The following is a 7,312-nucleotide window of genomic DNA, read 5'->3' on the forward strand; positions in this document are numbered from 1 at the left end:
ATTTCTTCATGACATTTACAGGTTGTGCAGTTGGGAAATAGTGCCGTCTGGTGGTGTTGCCCATATTACCCATAAACTAACCATGTGCCCATATTATGTCATTCATTAATTTTCCATTGAGGCTAAAGACTTTCTTTTACCCACAGTCAATCACAGATATTTGTATCACTCATTATAGCATCAACCAATCAAACTAATCTTGAAATAGCACTTGAAACAACAAGCATATAAACATATATAATTCAAGTGTTTACAGTAGGTTAAGAGGTGTTAAGCAAACACAACCTGACACAATCAAGAGAGAGCTTTCACGCTCTCTCACAGGTCACAATGTCTTCTTGATTCTTGATGGTCAGTTGTTACAGTCTGTTTATACTTGTTTACACAGTCAGGGGTTTCTGTTGGGTTGTAGATATTTCTACATGATTTCCTTCTTTTGTAACCCCATAAATGAGGGTCAGGATCGCTAACCCTGCCCGGTTGCCAAGATAGGGTTGTTAATTATTCCCCAGTGGTCATGTTATGAATGGGGACTTAAATAATTTGACACTTGAATAATCTCTGTTTTAAGATGATACCAAACTTACTGTTTTCATTTAAGCAAGTGTCATACAGCACTTTGAATATTAAAATAAATATCCTATATGATAAGTTATTGTGTTTTGGAAAAGTTATTATTACAAATATAACATTGCAATATACTGCGCTTGTTTTTTTTCCCACATAAATTTTTTCCTCACTTTTTTTATGTAATTATGAATTTGTTATTATGCATCATAGTAGCTATATATAATTTATTAATACATTTGATTTCGTTTTTTTTTTACTTTATTTTACAGTCTATGGTGTAAACAGGCATTGATAGTTGGGCATGTTGTCACATTATATATTTAAAATCTTAAATAGCCTACTATTTAAAATGCAAAACGTATATATACTGTATAGATCAGACCAGATGGTCACTGCAGTCACCCGAATCCAGTACGTATCCAGCCCAGATGGTGGATCAGCACCTAGAGAGGACATCCAACAGCCCTGAATGTCAGCGGAGACCAAGACAACTAGATGAGCCCCAGAGACAGATCCCCAGTAAAGACCTTGTCTCCTAGACGGCCACCGGGACAAGACCACAGGAACCAGTTGAGTCCTCTGCACAATGTGACTTTGCTGCAGCCTGGAATTGAACTGCTGGTTTTGTCTGGCCAGAGGAGAACTGGCCCCCTGACTGAGCCTGGTTTCTCCCAAGGTTTTTTCTCCATTCTGTCACTGATGGAGTTTTGGTTCCTTGCCGCTGTCGCCTCACGCTTGCTTAGTTGGGGACACTTCATTTCCAGCGATATCTTCGACTTGATTGCACAGATATATTTAAACTGAAGTGAGCTGGATGATGACATCACTGAATTCAATGATGAACTGCCTTTAACTGAAAATGGAGTGTTTACTATTGTCATTTTGCATTAATGACACACTATTTCCCTAATTAATGCTGTACAGTTGCTTTGACACAATCTGTATTGTTAAAAGCGCTATATAAAGGTGACTTGACTATAGGTTATAGATGCCTTACTGAATTCGTGAGGGATAGACTGTAAGGTCGTGTATTATTCACAACTCAACTTTTTTATCAACTTTTTTATCTAGTTTTTGTCTGCTGAAAGTCTTTTCAGAAAGTTTAGTCACAATAATAATACAAATAAAACAAATCGGTATGTTGTTAAATAATAATACAATTTATCACAGCCTCGTTTTCATTCTTGTCATAAAGAAACCCTGATACCTTTGCGATTAGCCCTTGGGACTTAAAATTCTACAAAATTCTGTCCCATTTGCTGCTGTAAGACATTGTGTGCTTATCTGCCTATGAGTGGCGCTCTATGCGCGTTTAACACACAGGTTGTGTTTTAAAACCTTGTGAGCTGCCTACCTAGACAGCATTTTGGGGACCACAAGCGCCTTTCGAAACAACAACATTTTTTGAATATCATAGATGTACCTAGCATTTTGTCCAAAACGCTGCTGAACTGCAACGATAACTGACCGAAATCAACGGAATGATGCACTAAAATGTTGTCTAGCTAGGGAACTCGCTGTGTTTTTGAGGACACAGCCATATTTGGTCACTTCATTTCTCACCATTCATTCCTGCGATCAGCGTCCTGTAGTGCGCGTCTGGCTCTCTTCTCATCCTCTCCGCCTGATTTTTCACTCGTCTTGAGGATGCTGTGCGGAATCAAACACTCATTCGTCTTCTGCATCAGTCGTGCAGCGTTTCCTCGCGGATGCTGAATATCAGGTAAGACTGTGTGTGTGTGTGTGTGGATAATGTGATGGCGCACACTCAGAGCATCACATCCACCTGCTGTCGTGTGTATCTGCAGCAGAACTCAATGTGTGCTTATATCACATGCTGTTTTTCTGGCGGTCTGAAAGCGGTCGAATCTATCTGCCATGTATTTTCATTCAGCACGCATAGACTCTGAATTAATAGGCCTAAATGAGTGAATGCTCTAATCTATTATTTATACATGTTGCTATGATGTTTAGTTTCTGCTGTTATTATCATTATTTTTTGGTGGGTGTTTGCACGTGTTTATAATAATAATAATAATAATCTGATTAATTTTTAATATACTAGTTACATAATATTAAGTATATTTATATAAATATAGCCTATACTTATATTAAAATATCCCTGTACATGAATACACTTGTATCTAATTATAAATGTGTTAAATAAATAAGATCAATCTTAGGCATTATACAGTTATCAGTATACTTTAAATGTACATAATTTACATAAAGTACAACAAATATATCAATATTGTTACTATAATGTAACAAACTATAACTCATTTATAAAATACAAATCATATTATAAAATTACATTCAATTAATTAAATCAGTTTTTGTGCTTGCATATTTATGTTAGAGCTTATGTTTTATAATCATAATTATAATATCATTGGAATATTTATTCATATAACGTAATCATATCTATGTTAATGCATGATGCATAGTGTATAGCTAAATAATAATCAACCATAATAATCAATGATGTATTAACATAATTTCTAAAAGTATTGAAGTTTCGTTGACAATATGAATACAAATGCTGCTTTTAAAGTATGTCTTCTCTGTTTACCTTTTGCAGTACGAGTCCAATAAGGAAATATGTACAGTATGCAGATATAAGTTCCTATTGTGGCTTAAAACCGTAATGGTGTGTTTTGGTTCATGTAAACTCTTTCTTTACAAATCTTTACTTTTTTTTTATTTTTTTTACGAAATTAAAATTGGAAAGGAAAGTATGAAAACTGATTGACAGGCTGATTAATTAGCATGAAATTATTACAAGATAAGTGGCTGTATTCCCTGCAATGTCAAAAATACAAACTCTCCATTAGCTACATTTTTCCTTGCATCATGCACGTAAACTGTACGCCATTGAAGACTTCTAACTTTTTTTTTCTATCAGTTCTCAGTCAGCTATTCTGATTCTGTGTTTGCTCAAGACAACACCAAGCAAAATACATTCACAATACACATCATAACAACTCACTCACACTTTGTGTCAGGTTGTGAAACTGAACACTCAAAATGCTTTGAGTAAAGTAAAGAACATTTACAGTATATACAATAAATCCCCTCACACAAAGCTGATGAGGGATTTGCTTTTGAAAGGGAAAGGAGGCGTGGCCTCCGATTTCATTTTAATGTTAATATTTAATTAGCACTGTAGATCTGAGAGTGGAAATCGCTGCTTCCATTTGGGAGATTCTTGAGAAAAGGGGCTAAAAAGACGCACACACATAAGGAAAGACAGATGTAACATGTTTCTCTAATCCAGGTCCCTTCTAAGTTAGCTGGTTGATTAGTGAACAGGTGCAGTAGACTTGCTCGGAATGCATCATGGGAAATGAGGGGAATTTCATGCATCTTAATGACTATGACAGCAATTTGCCTCTTGAACTTCCTGCTGCCGGCCGCATTACTGCCAGTAGCACTCTGAACGTGTTACAGTGTCATGAAAGAGGAAAAACAATGAGGTGGAAGTAACAAAGACAGTCTCTCATGGCCTTTGGCTGTGGGTTTCATGCTGACGCCTTGAGGAACACGCTGTGAGTGTTTTATTTATACTTCATGTCTGCAACAGAAACTGCATCAGTCAAGAGGAGAACTGTCTGTCCTTACCGTATCTCTTTTCCTTTTGTTCACTCTAAAGGTACTAAACTGTAAACTGTAAAAACAACTGTAAAAAAAGTCAATATAAATGTCAATATATTTTCACTGAATTGTGAAGATTAATTGTGCAGATACTGTGTAAGAGATAGACATTCAATTACACTAAACTGAATTTACATTACGTAAAAATTACGATACAAAAAATAAAGTTGAATTTCATTAAAGTTCTAAAAAAGTTGAAATTGCTCAAATTATTTTGATGAGTTAAAGTCATGTAAAAACAAAAGTTGCCATAACTTATTGATCATATCAATTTTTACAGATAGACAGATAAATCAACAAACTCTCATGATAATCCATAACATTTTTTTTTATGTTTTGGCAAATATGTGGCTTTTTAAAAATGATACAAAATTTAATTTTAGAAATTCATTTAAAAACACTACCTCATAAAATAGTCATTTTTCTCATGAGATTGATAGATAGGCGGATAAAAGCATACACTCTGTTCTAACTGTTTCATATTTTGGCAAATTGGTGGCTTGCTAAAAATTTTATGTTTTCGTAAAAATATATTTGCATGAATTCATATGAAATTGCCACCTCATAAAATAGCTACAAATATTCATGAGATTGATAGAAAGACGGACGGACGGACAGATAGATAGAACGTTAAAAAGATTGCCAATGTATGTATGCATTATTTCATTTCCATTTAGTTTGTTGAAGTATTAAAATAACTCAGATTAAATAAAACTAAAAGCTTAATAAAAGACCTATACAGACATAATAAATTCAGACATAATTTAACTCAAATTAAAATAAATAACATATAGAACGTTAAAAAGATTGCCAATGTATCATTAATGCATCTGGAGGTATTTCTGGCATCAGGACAGCAGAATTACTGCAGGGCTGATGCTGCAGACTGCAATGAGAAACTGCATGTGGGATCGCATGTATTGAGTGACTGACCTCTTAGGAAGCTTCCTTTGTACAGTGGGTACGGAAAGTATTCAGACCCCCTTAAATTTTTCACTCTTTGTTATATTGCAGCCATTTGCTAAAATCATTTAAGTTAATATGAAATAAAACTAAAACTTAATAAAAGACCTATACAGACATAATAAATTCAGACATAATTGAACTCAAATTAAAATAAATAACAAATACAAATAATACAAATAAAATGACAGTAGGTTATCAGTAATCCTAAAAAATAACACTGTCAAACGTACATGCTAAAAAACAACAACTTACTTACACATAGTAAGAGTCACGCGACGGCTGCTGTGGTAAACTAAGCTTTTTTATACCTGTCTAACAAAATACTAGACACTGACAAGATACGCGATACAGAACGAGACCAAACGTGATATCAGCATGTCTCCACACAGTAAACAAAACAAGCGTTTCCTAGCAACGACAACTGCACTAAACACTAATGAGACAAGTAAATACACTTACGAGCTGCTTTTAACTTCCGCTGATAAAGACTGCTTCTCTCAAAGAGTATTTCTTTACACTGTTTTCTGCTGGCGCTTGAACACACTTTCCTTATTTTCTCCACAACAAATGGCCAAGCAAGCGCAGACACTGACAAGATACGCGATATCAGTATATATTTAAGAAGTATATATTGCAAGAACAATAATTAATTTAACCCATAATAAACTTTACATTTTCATTAATATATATCCCAAAACAGTGACTGTGCTGTGTTTAATGACAATTTTTAAGTATAATGCCCTTTGCAGAATTTAGACTGGTATAGTGCCATCTTCTGTCCAAATGGGATGAAACTAAAAAATTGTCAGCCTGTAAATAAACCCAGCAAGTTTTGTGTTTGGCCTTCGTTAACCTCATCTAATGGCTGTTTGCTAAAAAAGCTGATATGTTTTTAATAATATGCAGTTGTCTTCAAAACTTAATTGTCAAAGTCACTGCATTCAAATGGCCAAGTACTTATTATAATATATACAACATGTTACAGTTCTTGAATCTGATTGGCAGAGTAGCGTTCCAAACTTGCTGGATAACAGTACTGGGACATTTCACTGTTTGTATCTCTCTGCTTGTCTGTGTTTGCGCATTCAAACAAACTGTTATTCCGTGCATTTGGTCTGTAGTTTATGTTAATACATGTTATGGTGACAAGAGACTGTGTTTATGAGTGAGTCATTTGAACCATTCACTTTGTTAAAGGGGTCATATGATGCTGCTAAAAAGAACATTATTTGAAAAATTGAAATTGCATCATATGACCCCTTTAAAAAATGCTGATTCATTCATGAACTAAACAAGTGACTGTCTTTATGAATGAGTCATTGTATCATTTACTCAACCAAATTGTTCAAAAACATTGAACAGTTTAGGTGTGTCTTCCTCTGTAGAAAACGAGTGAAAAAATTTGAAACTTGTATTTTTGTTAAAGCACCTGAATTGTGAATTCAATTAAATATCTGTAGTAAAGTATGTTTACCCTCCTCCCTCCCAGATGTAGCACTTATGCTGCAAAACCACATTTTGTGTGACCCGTTTTATAAACTGTTGTTCTACAGTAGTAAGCTTGGTTTGCAGTAATAAGTCACAATTCGCCACAGAGAAGTGCAGAGCAGGAATTCATCATGCATTCTCACTTGAACAAAGTCGAAACAAAGCCATCGCTGTGCTCTCTCATCTGTTCACTGTCAGCTCGGTATCCATCAGCCAGGAGGAAACCTCATCCCCGCTGATTGAGCCGCATTGAGATTCCGCCAGTCAGTATAAGTGTCTGATTTTAAATTGGGCTTTTTCAGTTCATCTGACTAGTGCTTTGTTCCCTCTAATAGCGCACTAATATGAGATTGAAACCACAGAGCTTTAGTTGCAAGGCTCCCGATGCTGTTAATGGCTTCATAGCTGCTTAGAACTGTGTCCTATAGCCTTCATTTAGCATATAAACATATGAGGCATGTCTTATGTATAAATTTGTCACTAGCCCAATGTGGATAAGAAAGTCAGGTAAAGTTTTGGTTCATAGGGTAACACTTTATAATAACGTTCAGTTGTAAGTGATTTATAAGTGATTAGTTAATGATGAGCTAATCATTTACAAAACATTCATAAGTGGTTAATAAGTGATACGCTA

The 7,312-nt window shown here is 34.9% G+C and overlaps 1 protein-coding gene across 1 annotated transcript in view; it reads left to right on the forward strand.

The window, feature by feature from the left end:
* The first annotated feature begins 2,130 nt into the window (after positions 1-2,130).
* Positions 2,131-7,312, forward strand: part of LOC107740389 (uncharacterized) — a 20,995-nt gene continuing 15,813 nt past the window's right edge. Inside the window, exon 1 of the mRNA XM_016552816.1 lies at positions 2,131-2,293. The gene's annotated coding sequence lies outside the window, so the exon portion shown is untranslated. The remainder of the gene's footprint in view (positions 2,294-7,312) is intronic.

This window comes from Sinocyclocheilus rhinocerous, unplaced genomic scaffold (genome assembly GCF_001515625.1).
Source record: "Sinocyclocheilus rhinocerous isolate Xijiao unplaced genomic scaffold, SAMN03320098_v1.1 scaffold315, whole genome shotgun sequence".
NCBI lineage: Eukaryota > Metazoa > Chordata > Actinopteri > Cypriniformes > Cyprinidae > Sinocyclocheilus > Sinocyclocheilus rhinocerous.